Here is a 17152-nt window from a genome sequence, read left to right as displayed (position 1 = left end):
GCTCACAGACCCAAAGATTAGATGTCCATTACATATCCTTAATTCTCTTTATCATTTCCAGTGTGTTTCCAATCATAAAATTTGCTTATCACTGAGTAGTTGCTTATGGAAATGGGAAAAATAAAGTAAAAAACCACAACAACCAACAGTTATTCAGAGGTCTTTTATGCAGTTCTATTATCCCACCTGCAGTATAGCTCCCCGAGTCTCCACATGTCTTCTCTGGTGTACCTTGATACTGATTGACTGCATTTCTTTCCCTTCTAGCCTTCTGACTCCCAAAATATCACTGATGCTCAGTTCATCCCGATGAGCATACTAAACCACTGCAAACGTTCTCCACCCAGACTAGCCTAAAGGGTGAGCCATGAAAGCACTTGCTCCATTCTGGCGAGCCGAAAAGAGGTGCCTTGAAAGCTTCAGGACCAGCACAGGACATGGGGTGTGCTGGGGATGCTGCTTTTCAGGAGAGACTTGGAGGTCTAATGCCATCTCTGTGGCATACTGTTTCTTCAGTGCTTCACATTAACTGTGCCACGACTAACAAGGCAGTAACATCTTTCTCCTCTCTCCACCCAGACAATACTGCCGATGCTGGATTGTCAGTTATGCTGAATTACACCGGATGACTTGTGGTTACTCAGTGATGTGGACAAATAACAATTCAAGATCAAGAGTGAGCCCTGGCCACTAAATTTGTTTTACTTGTGACTTATTCCAGACTTAAAACTTGGCTCTTGCTGACATTTCATTAACCCAATTTGTCGTCCTCCTAACCCCCGTTATCCAACCCAGGCAGATTATTTGCTTTGAAAAGATGTATAGATAGCTTCTATGCAAATTCTAAGTAGAGCCGGGCACCACAGCTAGATTCCAGAGGGAGTTACGTCATGAGACATGTGCTGGTTAATAACTTCTATTCTAGATGCTTCCAAACTCAGTGATATTCTCTCTGTTTAGGTATTGTCTGGACTCTCATTCCTGCAAAGCAGCTTGACACTAGTATGGGGAAGTGTCCACATTCATATCTTCAGACCTGTGTGTGTTCCCAAAGAGACCAGCAAAGGTAAACTTAAGCACCTATTTAAAGTTAAGGACATTCTCTTGCTTTGGAGTTGGAATCTCTGACTACCCCTTCCCAAGTGACTCCCTCTGAATCTTCCAAAAATAAAGCGTTCAAGTTAAGAATAACTTGCTGCCTTCCAGTGAATTCATCATGTCCATCTTGAAGAGAAAAATCCAGGAAGCATCAATAAATCTACTTTGACAGTGGAGTAAAGAGCCGCAAAAGGAGTAACCTGCCAAGGTAATGTGACTTAATTTCTCAGAGAAAGATCCTTTTAATATAAATGAAATAAAAATGTCACACTTGGTTGTCTCTCAGTAGAACAGAAATAAAATAAAAAGAAGGCAAGGTAAATGACATCTAATGAGGGAAGTAATAACATTAACTGGGAATAATAATATCCACTGAAAATCTAGGCACAGCAACCTGAGTATGTCAAAGGGGTGTGTTCCCACAGAAACATGCATTTAATGTACACCTTTTTCCTTGAACAAAAGGCAGGTTCTGTGCTGGGAGTGCAGGATTCGTGGACATACTGTGATTGGACATACGGGGGCAGCCTTACCTGCAGGTTATCACAGCCTTGCAGCACCGTAGCCGGGTCGCTGCAGCCAGCGCTTTGGCCTCCCAGGTTCCCATGGCTAGCTCTGGAGCTTTGCCCCTTTCTAAACAAGGGACCCATGCAGACTTTCCAGATTTCCTTATTCAAAGGGTGAGCACTGTCCCTTTAAATAAACACAGAGATATCAGTCCAAATGAGAACTGAAGCCCAGGCTACTCTCGGTTATGAAACCTCCCTTTCAGAGCTCACAGGCTCGGGGGCCGCTGCTAAACTCCGAGGTTAATAATCAGTTTTAATATTCACTTAGGGGGCTGTAAAAAAAAATGAAAATTTCCTAATTTGAAAATGGACTTGATTGGCAGCTTTATTATCTCTATAAGGTGCGTGGCATTCCACACAATCAAGTCATTTTTTAAAATAATCTCACTGCTTAAGTCGTACATGCTGCTAATTGCATTTTAATAAGTCTCTTTAAAATCTTTCCATATTTTTTAATATCCTAATATTAGATAAGTGATTGCTGGGGACACTGGAGGGCACTGAGGTTTATAGAAAGAGGAACACCATAATGAAGCTTCATTGGGATGGCATCACCAAACAATTGATGTGATAGCAACACTCCCAAGCTTGGAGAAATGCCAGCCATTCCCCCCCTAGAACTGACTCAGGCGCAAGCCTCCCTGGCTCGGGACTGACACAGAAAATGGATGCTTTTTGCAGCATAAAATGGCCTCTTTCCATCTTGGAAATGACTGAGGAACTGTCCACTTTGGGTTTGGAAAGGATTTGGGAACTGGTTTTTTTCCATTGAACAATGACTTTGAAACACATTTTTGTTTTGCTTGTTTCTGACTTGGAAATGAAAGTTCGTTTGTTGTTGTTGTTTTTTAAATTGTGTCAAGGTTAGACAGAAGGAAGATTTTTTTACCAGCACTATACAGTAGCAGATAATGGGAGAGACTTCCATGGAATTAGAAACTAAGGCTGCCAGTAGACAAGATGAGTCCATCTCAAACATGAAACACAGTTGGGAGAGCATTTGGGAAAAATGTACTATGGTGTGGGATTATTGGGTGTCTCTACCACTTATATGGGACAGGGAGCATTATCCAAGAACACCAATCCAAACTTAATCACTCTAAAATTAAAAAAAACAAAGAAAGAACTCAATCAACAGGGGGGGCTGAACTGACAAACTACAGATTCAAGTACCCTGAAAACCAGAAAATTTCCAACTCAGATCCATTTAGGATCCCACGTGTGCATCCACAGGGTTAGCTATTGCAGCAGTTACAACCCAGTGGTGCAGGCAGGTACTCCACGACATTCAATGTGCAGAGCCCAATATTGTCCATTGGAAGTCTGGTTTTATATCGAAAGTGCTTTCTTCTCTTTGTATATAAAGTTGTGTTTCTCCAAATTATGACTTAGTTGGGCACTAACGCCACTTTCAGTGTAAATTTAACACCATTATCCAGGAGGGAGAAATATAATTCCAAATTTATGTGTAACTGGCTTTTTGGGAACTTTACTAGGATAAGAGGACTTTTTCTGACAAAACAGAATAGCAATGCCAAATTTTACATTATACTGCATTTTATCCTCTGCAATTTGTGTACTGGGACCTGAGATCTAAAAGTTATTTTGAGAACAATAATGACTTTAATGTATTGCCTGCATTTATATGATTTTTTCCTCCTGACTCTTGTCTTCTGAAATCATACTATAATAAATCACAATATCAGTTTCAGTTTTAAAAATAATCAAGCTTCTAGCAGTTCATTATTAGTAAAGGAAACCAGAAAAAAATGTGATATCTGCTTGAAGATTCAAAACCTAGGAAAGAAATACAGAGAATCTGCAACTTTTTTTTTTCCTTTCAAGTCTCATAATATTTAAGTAAAGTTGTTTTTGGAACCCAAAAATTACTTTTAATACTTGAAATGGACAGTACTGATACAAACATCTTGCATTAGTTTGTTTGAAAGTGGGCCATTTTCTGACTGACTGAAGCTGTCTATCCATGTGTTTTTTCTGTACATCATCAGAGAATCCTTGGACTCAGTCCATCGTATCTTTACGTCTGATCTTACTCCCACTGAAACCCAAAGGAGTTCTGTCCCTGATTGCCAATTAAAAATGGATCAAGCTCAATTTTACCATATAGTACAAATCAGAATAGTTTGTTAATATTAAATTAGTAATTTCTGATTACTAGTTGTGCGTCTTTCTGGTTTGAAGGTGCATGAGATGCCACTGTAAAGAAATCAATGTATCTGACATAAGCCATGACATAGAAAAGGGTTGTCATGTCTTCATCTCTTCTTCTCCTTTTTTTTTTTCCTTTTGAGAATAAGAGCAGGAGGTCTGGTTTTGCACTGACAGGCTGGGAGGCACATGTTCAGCGAACTTCTGCACAGGAAGTAAATGTCCAGGTCATATTTATCCCTTTTCATGTGGTTCTTTTAATCTCCCAGATTGGGTTTCAGAAGAGTTTTACAGTTTCAGTTTTACAAAGCAAACCTTCCTTTAATGTTGGCTTTTTAAAGAAAAAGCTTCAGTCAAAACATGTGTGTTTTACATCAGCCAGATGTGACGTTCAGGGGAACAGGCCACAATGTGGCAGCCAGCTCTGCTGCAAAAGCTGGACATCAAATGGGACATACTAGTCCCCAGTTGAGGGATCAGTCTCCTGAATCTCTCAGCCAGTGGGGGAAAAAAAAAAATTTTTTTTAGAAAAAGTCCCTGAGAACCCCAAGAAAGTTACAGTTTATGAACATAGCCAACATTGCTATGACTTGCATGCCATTATCCTGTATGGCCACATGACAGAGCACAGCCCTACTGTGCACAGACCTGTACACCCAAAAATGCATTCTTGCCTAAAAACAGTTAAATTAAAACAAAACAAGAGGTGTTAAGGGCAGCAGAAGTACATTAACATGTCCAGCACTGCACCAGAGTCAGTGGCTACTCCAAAAATAAAACCTGATTCTTCACAACTTCCACTGAGCTTCAGTGTCCCTGTAACTTGCTCTTTCCAGGGCCTAATTATGGTCATTTTAATTAAAAAATAATGAAACACAATCAGACTCTTAACTTTCCCTAGGACTTAACTCACAGCCATGCCAAGTGGGGCAGGTCCCGTTTTCAGCTGTCCCCCCTAAGTTACGGTCAGTTGTGACAGGGTAAGGACTTTTTTGTACCTCGGAAAGCCCTTCCTGAGAGTGTTCTGTGGACACAGCTGGAGTTTACACTGGAGAGAAGGTTTTTAGCAGCCAGTGATGTGGCTGGTGGGTCAGCAGGGCCCATGTCTGTGGGAGACTGAGGCCAGTTTAGGGGCCTGAGGCAGCCACCATTTCCTGTTATTTTTTGCCATTTTTCCTAGTCCATCAGGCAGTGCCACAGGAGGAGCAGGCGTCAGTCTCCTGCCATGGCTACCTGCCCTTACTGTCTATGCAGCACTGGCTGTGTCATCTACATGGAGCTGTGCTGGTTGTTCAGTAAGCTGAGTACTGGGCACTTTCTCCATGGCCACTGTGTTGTGACCGTTGGAGCCCCCTGACCCGCCCTTCAGCTGTTGCTGCTCTGAGTTGGGCCAGTTGAGACTGAGCTGGGGCCGTTGAGGCTGACCTGTGGCAGTTGAGGCTGGGCTGGGGCAGTTTAGGCTGACCTGAGGGGGTTAAGGATGAGCTGGGGCAGTTGAGGGAGTTGAGAAAAGGCTTAGGCAGAAATGGATGCTCTGAGGCAGAACTGAGGAATCTGAGGCCTTAAAATTCATCTTACCAGTGTGTGTGGCCTCCAGACCCTTCAGCAGGTGTCTCGCCCCCCTGCCAGCTCCTCACAGTTATCTGGGCAGGAGATCCCCAAGGGAGCACCTTCTGGAAACAATCCGTGGAAAAGTCTCTACGGTGACTAGTAACTTCTTCCAGAAAAGCCACTACAAAGTGTCACACTCCACCAAGACCCTGTCTGTGTGGCACAGGCAGCCATCCTGGGAGTCCTGGGAAAGCAGCTCTGTACCTCTCTTCCTGTACCAGCAATGGGTGAGTATTTGCTCTGTTTCCAAAATTAAGCACTTTTACTTGGTCAGTAAGCTGCAGGGCTGGCTTTTGGATTCTCTGGAATAACAGCTATGGTCTCTTGATTTGAGACCATTTTTTTTTTCCTTTAAGTTTTGTGTTAATCCAAGGTCACTGGCCTGGGCTCTCCATTGATCTCCTTGAATGATATAGCTAGGTTTTCCACAGTTGCCTGCTTTCCTCACTGTAGCTAGGTATAGATTTTGTCTTTACTGTGGGCTAAATGGTATGGTCAGATGGCCTGCAGTAAATTTCGCAGTGGGTTAATTTAATGTCCTGGAGTCTGGGTGACTGGATGGAGTAGGACTGGAATATGTTGTTTCTCTGGAGTGAATCTGAAGCAAGTATATTTTATAAGCTGTCCTGTATGGTATATCTATTCCAAATATCCTGGAAAAAGCCTATAAGACTGGTTTATTCCTTCATGGGGAGCTGGGTTGAGCAGGATCACGTTTGGGCGTTCTGATTACCTGGATGTTGCACTGAGCTGGAACAATTGTCTTTCGCTTTTCTTGGGAGCAGGAGAAATGCCATGAAAACAAGGAAACCTGATTAAGTTGTATGTTATGTCTGGATTTGTCTAAGCTTTTTGTACTGATCAAGGTAAGGCTGAAGTGTCTTTTAGAGGGTTTAGCAGGTGTTATATTTGGTAAAACCAGATTTTCCTCTCAGAGGTGGCTAGATTTGCATAAGCGTCTCACAAGTTTTTAGTCAACTAGTGTGCCCCCAGTTCGCTTTGGCTGGTAAATATCTTGATAGATAGTACAAATAAATAAATAAATACAAACACGCATAGTTGTGTTTTTTCTTTTGAAGTGCGTGAGTATCAAGAGCTTGATTGTTATTTATGCTTGGCTGTTCCTCTTATCTCCACTCAAGATTTCTGCATCTTGTTAATTGATATTGTTGCTATCATGCTCTGCCTTGCATTTTTAAGGCTCTCTGACTGAAGTTAAACTTAAGCTGATACAAGCAGCAGCAGTTTGTAAGGCTATTTTTTAGGAAGTATAAATTACCAGCAGTTTTTTCTGATTTCACTTGTATATGTGGCTCTTCACTACCCCTAGAAATTAGCCCTGAAAATAAGGAACAGTAAATCTAGAAGCTTTTCTACCATCAGCCTCTTAAAGCTAGAACATTTACTATGGAAGGCTGGATTAACATTAAATTCTTGGCTGAAAACTACTCTAGCAGTGAAAGAAACAACCCTCAAAATGTTGTGATAGGAATAGAGTAATGTACCACAGTGATTCTCTTTCCAGACCACTTGCCCCTCATCCAGAAGGAAGACAGCCATGGTGTGACTGGCCAGTGTAGGAGGAAGGGAAGGTGGCTTTCTCTCATGCCTTTAGATCACAAAATTCTTATACGTAGGATGAAAGTCAGATGACTGTGGCAGAAATCTAGGAAAGAAATGATTAGTCCTGACTTTACCACATATTCTCTGTGTGACTGGGTCCATTCCATTCCATTTGCCATTTGCCTCGCTTTCCTCTGCAGCAATCCTATGATACAGAGAGGCAATAGAAAAAAAAATCCATCAGTGGCTGTGAGGCACTCAGCTGCTGTGGTCAGATAAGTACCACAGTGAAGGAAACTCCTCTAAGTATCTATTAAGGACAGCACTTCACAGGGCTCTTGCCCCTTCTATCCAAGGTGCATGAAGCATTCCATCAATGCTACTCATACTCCTTCAATACCCCTGAGAAGCAACGCATTATAAATCCCATTTTACAGATGGGCGAACTGACTTTTCCCCAAGTCCCAGAGTGGTTCAGTGACAGAGCTGGGAATTGAACCATTAGACATTTCCCTCTTCATGACAGCTCTGTACAATCCCAGGACTCATTTATTTTCCCTAATAAAAAAGAAGTAAACAAGTATTTTCTTGCTGAGACCCACTGAGGATGGGGGATTGGGGGGTAAATGGAAGTAAAATTAAAAATAAAATGACGTAATTCCCTACTGGCCCCGAGTTGTCCAGTCTCCTTTAAATTCACACTTCTCTTTGTTATGTTTCCTTGAAGTTGAACCTCCCTGGAGGAGGGAACCTCAGAGTTTCTGGTGCTGGGGAAGAAATGCTTCAAGAAAAAGAAAAATAATCGCAGCTGCAATGTTAAAAATAAGAAGCTAATCAAAGGCAGCCCATGTGGGCGCCACTTTCATCTCTCATCTTCAAAGAGGTGCAAACAAACATTGTCGGCGTGCCAAGTAGCAGCCTCAGCGCCTGATGATCCCATTACTCCTCCAGCGTCCACCCTCCCTTTCCATGCTGCTGAGCCCGTAGGCATGGGACTCCAAGATTACTGCCAAGGTGGGAACCTCTAGTCACCAGAGGGAGAACCACAAATGGAATTTCTCTGCGGATCCAAATCATTTCATAACAAACATACTAGTGCCCTATAGATCATTGCTTGTACTGTTGCCTTTCTAGTGACAAGAATAGCATCTCTCATTCCCTAAGATGCTGAAAAGCCTCTAGATCAGAGCTTTTGTTCTAGTGCTTTGAGGTATTTTGTTTTCCAAAGATCTGGTTATTTCAAAAACTAATATTCAGGCTCTGATGGAATCCAGATGTACTTAGTGCAGCAGAAGACTGTGGGTTGGTAGTTAGAGTGATGGCACTTAGGGGAATTTGATGTGCTGGGTCTCCTCCCAGCACTTAGGAGAACTTGCCTTGAAGTCCATACACCTAATAGATTTGTACCTCAGTTTACCTGAGTTTACTTGCCTCAACACCAAGCCTTGCTCTTCCAGCACACCCTAAGGCAGTTTGTATAATAAGTTAACTAACTTTGAACAAACTAGTTTAAGTATCAAACCCAAGGTATAGTGTGATGTCTGAACTACTGCGACTTAATGTACTACAGAGTCATCTTAAGTGTGGTAACACTGGAGCATTGCTCCAGAATGGGGCCTGCAAAGAAAATGCAGATCACTATGTGCTGTGTGGGGCAGCATTGGATAAAGTAGCTCAGATTAAGAGGACGAAGGGTAAATAAGATGTTAAATAGGGTGAGGAAAAAGGTGACAAATAGGGCAAATAGGGCGAGGAAAAGGACTGAACTCTTTCCCTCAGTATTGAGATTTTCAGTGGATGAGTGAGAGTAAAAAAGGAGAATTTGTTCTGTGTATGTTTTCCTGCCTTGTTCAGAGCATGAGTGAAACATCACTCATGGGTACTGCCCTCCTACAGAGAGGATCCTATGGAATGAGGATGCAAGAGACCCATTAAACTCCTGGGCTCTGCCACTGCTCTTCTGCATATTCTTAGGCTGCTTCACCAGCTGCAAAACACTGATGGTTTAGATAATGGCTATGAGAGCCATAGATTAAAAGAACTAAATATTATTTCTTGGAACTAAATTGCATCTTGATGTTGCCAGAACCTTGGTGAGCAGATGCCTTTACCACCTCGTACCTGACTCAGGCTTTCCTGTTCTGTTAACATGAGCGGCATTCCAGTAGCTACGAGAACAATTCACTGTGGTGGTCATCCACCTACAGAAGCTCTGTGGGGCCTGCCCTGTGTTTCACGATAAGAGACTGGGAGGTGAGGGGGAGGGAGTAGAATTGGATCCAGCTCATTGTAATGAGGAAAGCCTGTACTGTCCAGGAAAGGATTCAATTAGGAGGCCGGAGGAATATGAATGATACAGGGAGGGCACCAGGACATCTGGGACTGGATTGCCATTACTGGCAAGAATAAAGGTGCTTTGCATAAGAGCAGGACGCAGTCACAGGGGAAGAGGAATCTGCTCCCAAGTAGCACTGATTCCCCCTCCCCTCTACAGTGCACAACAAGGTACAGATTAGACCATTACACCCAGGGGAAGCCACAGAGTTGCACTCTTTTTCATGGACAGTAGCAGGAAATCGGTGGATTGGAACCAAATGGGGAGCTTTACTCAAACCAGATGTGACCCCAGGGAGATCAGAAATGCTGAGATGTTTTTGCTTTGACATATCTGCCAGTGCTGAAGGTGGGAGTAGCTGAGGGTGGCAGCAGCCAATTAGATGCTGCTGGATTATATCATGCTGGTAATAGGCCGGATGGCTTATAACACAGAAAGTCAGAGGAGACCATTCTGCTGCTACATAGTCAAAACCATGAGTGTATCCCAAATTTTAGCTGGCTCATCACTTGCTTCAGCAGCAAGACTTTGGGACTTTCACAGCCATACCACATCTGTAGGCTACAGTCTGTTCTGATCAAGCACTGCTGACCAAAGGTATCCTCTATTTCCATTCATCGGACTTCATAAAATAACTTGAGTCTGTTTGTATGGGGAAACGAGAAAATTAAAGCATCATCATACTATGGTGACACATGCTGTGGAGTCCATTTTAAGTCCCAGCACCAAAACCACCACTATCTGCAACTGGATCTTACCTTGGCTTCTGTATCTAATTCTGCCCTCTTGCTTAATGGTAATTAATTTTCAAACCTTAGGAGATAGTTGTGAGCATAGCATTGAACTGGGTGCACATTTTGCTAAAAGACCTAGCTGTAGATTCCTATGATTAGGTGAGGTTATTTTTCTTACTTGCATGAGTTAAAGGCAAATTCTGACGTCAATAGTCTCCAAAAAGTCTGAAATTCTATCACTGTAAAGGCTCTGAAGTCAGGTCAGTACAAAGTAATCCAATGTATTCATTCATTTTCAGCTCTCTTGATTATAAAAGCTTGATGCGTGAGTTTTTTGCTTATTTGATTCCGGTAATAATGAAATGAAATGACGGGAAATCAGTTGCTCTGCTGGCGCTTTCACTCTGTCTCTTCCTTCGTCCTCTTAGTCTAAATAAGGAGTACAAAATTAACTTCAGTTAGCATTAAATTCTTTCAGAGGCCTTGAGGACTGTGATCAGTGTGTCCTTCATTTTGTGCCAGGCCACAGGACACTTGTAACAAGAAGGCAAAAATCCCCTGTCCAGCCTGTTTGCTTCTCTGCTGCCACCTTAGAGGGAACGACTAGTTAATGAATTACCCTGAGTGAGAAAGAGGCTGCATTAGATCAGTGTGTTTCACAAGGGACCCTGAAGTCATGGAGACCTTCTTGGTCCCATACCAGCACAAACTGTTCCTCCTTACGGTGCTGTTTACCCTAATGCAAATACTACTGCCATATTTTACCTCTTAATTATGAATATTTCTGTGGGTGAAGCTATCTATTTTTAGGAAGCCTGCACCTAGACAGTGTCCATTGGAATCCATCACTGTTTATCTGCGGACTTTTGTAAACTTCGGGATGGGAGGTTTCTGCTTAGCCTAGAAAATAATTCTGTTATATCTGCCCCACCAGCTGGAGGGGCTGGCAAGCCAAGAGGTGCCTACCAGTTAAGAGCAGGGAGAAGCCAAGTGTGCCCTCTAAATGTCAGGCAATTGAAGGATAAATTCTCTATTGTTTTGACTTGAGTAGTGCTTTGCACTCTCCTAGCATAGGTATAAATATGAAATTTTGGGGGAGGAGTTGGGCAGACAGAAAAGAAGCCTGTGTCTGCCTGCAGAATGTCTCTGGCATCAGAATGAACCTAGGCATCATCCAGGAGGAGTGAGATGCAGGGAATATGGACCTAATGGTACAACAGGAGCATGTTTCTGAAGACCTTGTCAACACTCTCATGCTTTATAACTCTATCTGACCCCTTCCAGGGAGGGTGAGGTTCTGGTTTACATTAGCCCAGATGAGATGCAGTGTTGACAGAACTCAGCAAGGTTTGCAGTGGAGTTTTGCTCACTGGCCGGCCCATGCAGTAACGGAGCTATGCATGGTGATTGTTGCCAACTGGGTCCCTTATAATACAGTCTGAGCGTGCAGCTTCTCAAATGATGGAGCAGAACCTTCTCCTTTCCCAGGAAATTTAGTGACAAGTAGCCCACAAAACCAAAATTGCTGTCTAAGAACAAGCTGGATTTCATTCTGCTTCTGATGGTGATTGAATGGTGTTTGAATGGTGTTTAGCATAGAAGTTTCATTCTCCACTGTGAAGGCCAAATTGCCTAGTTTGTTGTCTGAGTCCCAAAAGGAATGAGTTTAAGGCATAAGAGTCACAGAAATTCCTATCTGCACCATAGAATACTGTCCTGGTCTACCAGTGAGACAGTGGGAACTGCTGTAGACTTGTAAAGACTGTTTCCTTGTGGAAAGGTCCAGTGGGACAGAAGAGGGTGATCTATGCAAACATGTATTCCACATTCTTAGCTCACTCTGCATAATCCTTGATAAGATTTACCCCTGAAGGTAAGCATGTTTCTCCAAGTGGGATTTATTTCACTACTTGCTAAGTGACAAATGAAAAAAAAAAAAATCTGAACACTGGGATGTGGTCTTACCCTTTATGTTTCTAAGACCCTGGCAGAGTTCAAGCTAACCTGGAAGTAGGGTATGTTTCCAAAATTAGAGTTTTTCAGACCTGAGGAGAGTTGCAAGAAGACTAAGTAATCTGCAAATCAGTGCATTTTCCTGAAGAAAATTATAATTGGCTTCTCTGTGAAGCACTTTCCAGCCAGTTTGCATAACCTTGGCTTGGAAACTAAACAGAATTGACCAATTTTGATTTATAGCAACTTCCTTTGGCGTGTGCTCTGCTGTTTGCATCATTGCCATGGCAGCAAAGGAACTCTTTATTTGTCCAGCTACCTTGCCACATCCTGGCCTTACATTGGAGACCTGATTCAAAAAGGCAAGGAAAGCTAGTTAGCATTCAGGAAGTTGGAGGTCAAATGTCATTTTTCCTATTCTACTCTTGCACATTATCCTTTCAGACTGAGAAGGAAAAGCCGAGCATAACCTCTTTACATTTAGAAAGTTGCTTTTTTCTGAGGGTCTTAAGGACTTCATAAAGCTGTGGTGAAAGTTTCTGGTTTTCTCTGGCCCACGTCTTTTGAGCACAATGGATTTTATGCTTATGCACAGCTAGCCAGTGTTAAATGAGTGGCACAAACCCAAGACACTGAAGAAGGGCAGGAGAAGTGGGAACTGATTTTAAGACAGTAGATGGAGTCAGCTGAAAAGGCAGGAAGTATTCATTCCCCAAAACAAGGGGTTTCTCCCTTTAATGTGGAGTTGACAAAAAGACAGAGAGAGGTGTGAGACAGGAAACACAAAGACTTAAATTCAAGACTAGGTCTGGAATTCCTGTATACAAGCACATAATGACTAATATAGGATGAAAGTGGAATTCACCTATGTCCAAGAGCTTTAAGTTTGTTTGAGACTTCATAGATTCCCATCTCATCCTATTCTGCTGAAATAATCGATTTATTCACTGGCTCTCAATCCTTTGGGATGTAATCCTTACTTAACCCTTGTTTGGGTGTGCTGATTTTGCTTATATGATCAGGCCTTTAATATGGTTCTTGATTGTTGGCATAATAGCCTTCAGGAACAAAATTAAGCATGTGTTCCTCTCCAGCTGGGGTCCAAATTCTCACATGATCCAGAAACTGCTGTTCAGTGTTGATGAGATGCTTGGGTCTACTCCTTTCCATGAGTAGGTTACCTGGAGCAACAATGTCAGAGCAAAAGGTTCTGTGGTTCCCAGCAGTTATTGCAGGCATGGATTTTAGCATGGGATAGGTTAACTCAGAAATTCTCCACTGTTTTTTAAGAGGCAGAGACTGTGCTGGGAAAATGGTGTAAAAAAGCAGGCTGGCTTGGGGTGTTCCTTGAAATAGGCAGACCAGGTATCCTTGGGGAAGGGTTGATGATGGGGTCAGATAATTCACTCTTCATGTTAATTCTTCTGTTTGGAGTAAAGGAACAAGTCTGTTAAAATGTTTACCCAATACTTCGGGGCCAACAGTTATAATTACACTTACTCTAATACATATCCATACATTTGGTGACTCACTGATGCGAATCTGCTTGACTACTTCCAGAGAGGGTTGCAGCAGGGGTGGCAGAAGAAGAGACAATCTGGTTCCTGGGTTTAAGCCCTGGTGTGAGATTTCTGCGCTTTTACATACCCTTGAAGCTGGGATGGTCTGAGCAGGGAGTCTGGATTTTGCTTTTGGTTTGCGCTCTTTCTGCGGCTCTTCAGCAAGACCTGACCGAAGTTCTTCACTGAGACAATGTAATTGGGACATAAGTGAATTCCAGTCAGTTCGGGAAACACATCCTTTCAGTTCCTGAAAACATGCTATTATTAATTAATGAGCGAAAATACTAAGGGGGCCGCACGCCTTTCGTTCCTTGGTCTCAGACTTATGTCTCTCCATTCGTCTCTTCTTGCTAAATTTTTCAGTGTTTTTAACATCAGACTGATGTTACGTATAATTACCAACTTTGCACCAAAATTATATTTGACATGGCTTGTGTGGGAAATTAGAGCATTTCAGAGACTACAAATTCACCTGGGAAGATGAGCCAGGCAAGACAAGGCAGCGCAGAGTGGAAGTAATTTGAATATTACATGTGCCCTCCTGAAAATGCCAAAATCATTTAAATTGCTAGAAAGGATATTTTCTCTAATTAGCTGTGTGTGCTGGAGGGTTCATAATAATGCACTGGATTGTGGAAGAATGGACTGGCAGAATAGAGGCTGCCTGTGCTCTCCATAGGGGGCAGAGAAGAACTGGCACTAAGAAGACTTCCCCCCTTTTCTTCCCTGAAAAAATAAGGATGTTTATCATCCCTGCAGCTATTTACAATGATACCTCACTTTTTAAATGTGTAGAGAATGTGCCCTGTTACCTGGTCATCCATGGTATTAGCTACTGAGGGAACCTCGGGAACAGGGCTAGCTGTGCAGCTGTCCTCCAAGCTTGGATCCTGCGCTATTTGCTGTTTCAGGAGGCTCTAACTGCTCTGCTCCACCCCCAGCCCATCACTGCACTGCTCTCTGACACTTCTTCAGTTTCACAGGGTCCCACAAATACAGTCTCCATTCCCCTCACTTTGCTTTTTTTCTCCCTGGGGCCCTGCTGGTAATGTTCTCACTTCCTTCCACAATTACAGTGATAGCCCTAGTCAGGCCAAGACAAGTCTGTAATTTTTTAATTCCTTTTAAAATTATCCTGATGACTGTAGACATTCTGGGGAGAGGTATGCAGGGAGAGCAAGAGGCAGACACACTCTCACGGATCTTCTCTCTTCCTGACATTGATTGTTTAAGCACTAAACCATTCGCTGACTCTTGTGACTCTAAATGATGTGGGGCTTCTTTGAGGTTTTCCTCCCCACAGCTACAGAAACCGCACTGGAGCATGAGTCTCTCTAATGTGAGGTCTTCCACTTGTGACTGTGGAGTGAGGCTGCTGCTGGTTCCATCTCCTTTTCTGCCATCACCGTTCCTGTGGTTTTTGCTTAGTTACATATTCATTTTTATAATGCAATTATCATCTTGTGGGATGAAGGAGGGGAAGACACCCTAATTAACTGCTTAAAACACTTTAAAAGTGCATGTGTCCATGTCTTTAAAGGAGTCAAAACTGTAGAGTGGATGCGGTTGCACTGTGCTGCATGTTTCCAGTGCTGAGTGTTGCAGGTAATAGAATTGTACCCGCATTGTCTGATCCATGCCATGGCAGTGATTTCCCATTTAACTGTCACAGGGTTTGTATCCTATTGCTTCCTTGCACCACAAGGTATCATTTACACCCTGGCAAAGGGGATGTAAATTATTACCCTGTTGAGCAAGATGGGAGTTTTGGCTTGGGAGCTTTTCAGAACTGCTTTATATGGAATGAACAATAACACAAATTTCAAGACAGGGTAGAATCGGGGTTTAAACTCCCCCACACCCGTATGCCTTCCAAGTATCCTGAGGTACTGCAGTCTAGGCTAGGAGGTACAGAGACATTGTATTTCCAGTGAAATTGGAACTAGGTGCCTGCATTTCCCTGTGGATCTGTCTCTTAGCCGCATGGAAAGGCTGCTTTGTAACAGCAAAGAGGAACTAAATATTGGCCAAGGATGCCAAGGCTAATACCTGTTATTTGGGGAACTGCCCTCACATCTTTAGTGTCCACAGAGTGACTGAGCCCTGTGGTTAAGGTTTCAGCGTGGTCCTTAGCTTGCTTCCCTTAGAAAGATGAAGAGCTGAGTTGATTTGAGAATGTAACTCCTGGATAGTCCATTGATTCCTTCACTTGATTTCTGAAGACTGCAGGCAGGAGCGATGCTTGCAGTCTTCCAAAGCACACACGCCACAGTTTGTGAACATCACAAGCCAGTAGCCTTTTCCAGGTAATAATGTTCTTGGAGGTTCAGTACCAGGGCTTGGTATCGATGCAGTTCCACGTGTTTGGTCGTGGTGGCTATGTTAAGGAATGATGAAAGGTGATGAGCCTGGATAGGAAGGGACGTAGCGCCAGGAAAACTTGAATAAGAGGCATTGTTTTGTTCTAAATGTTGATAATTTTGTGTAACTTGGGCAACTGTTTACTATTCTTGCACGGGAGAGGAGGGAAGTAGATGAGTAATCAACTCTGAATTATTACTTTCCATTGCTCATGAAGTGGTAGTTACGCCCTCTCTCAGACCCCTTTTCAAACAACCCATGGCCTTGATATTACTTTATGTCATCTAATATATTCCTTTAGTGCAAGTTCATTTGCAGCTCAGGATTCAGGATTCCTCGGAGGGTTTCTGATTTTGGCCTGCTCTCTGGAAGGTATTATTGGCCATCCCACTGCAGGATAGTAGAAGAGGGTGTGCACCCTTGGCACGTAGTGGCAAAGCTGCCGTTAAGAACAGCAAGTGATGTCCTTCAGGGAGATTCCACAAGGCTTTCCCTATATCATGTAGCATCACCTCTAGCATATTTACTACAAGGACGAGTCCCCTGAACAAAGAGCATGGGAAGATGGCAAGCATTTACTTCTGCCTCCTTGTTCTAGCTGAGCTGCCACCACCACTCAAGAAGATTTGCCAAGTTTTCTTCTAGTACCTGTCCTCTCCATCGCCAGCATGATTCCACTAGATGGTGCCAAGAACTCTCATGCAGTTGCAATGAGTCTGAGGCCTATACTTGCTTTGTACCTCAATGAGAAGATGCCTCTGGCATGGCATATAGGCTTTTCAGGAACTGTTTCCCCGAGGGGCAGTTTCCCAGATTTGCCTCCAAATCAAACGAGTGATTTATGAAGTGAAAAGATGTCACAGAGACAAGCTGGCATGAGGGGAGGGAGGGGAAGATTGTCTTCTGTACTGTGTGCAGAATTTTCACAAGCTGTACAATTCATAATCTGTTTTGTGGGATTTCCTTTATTTTTTTATATTTTTCTCTAAACACTGTAATTTTTAGTGAGAGGAAGGCAAATGCAAGGGCTACCCAAAATGACGCACAGTGAGCTCTTTGCTGAACAGCTCTCTATGCCCTTGAGGCCTGATCTGAAGCAGCTTCTCATAAAGCAGCCCTGTCCAGCAACTAGTTCCATCAGTGTACCCTTGCTCTGATTCATCACCCACAGTTTTCTCCCAAAGAGAGGATTCTAGC

General features: G+C 43.0%; 1 long non-coding RNA gene across 1 annotated transcript in view; it reads left to right on the top strand.

Moving 5' to 3' along the window:
- LOC136300455 (uncharacterized) overlaps positions 1-17152 on the top strand; it is a 38495-nt gene that overhangs the window by 8192 nt on the left and 13151 nt on the right. The window contains exons 3-4 of the long non-coding RNA XR_010723691.1: positions 961-1066; positions 1207-1306. This is a non-coding gene — a long non-coding RNA (uncharacterized lncRNA). The remainder of the gene's footprint in view (positions 1-960; positions 1067-1206; positions 1307-17152) is intronic.

Source organism: Chamaea fasciata, unplaced genomic scaffold, assembly GCF_029207755.1.
Source record: "Chamaea fasciata isolate MVZ Bird 193981 ecotype frontalis unplaced genomic scaffold, bChaFas1.0.hap1 SCAF_23, whole genome shotgun sequence".
NCBI lineage: Eukaryota > Metazoa > Chordata > Aves > Passeriformes > Sylviidae > Chamaea > Chamaea fasciata.
The sequence above is the reverse complement of the archived record's forward strand: the minus strand, read 5'-3'. Positions and strand labels throughout refer to the sequence as shown.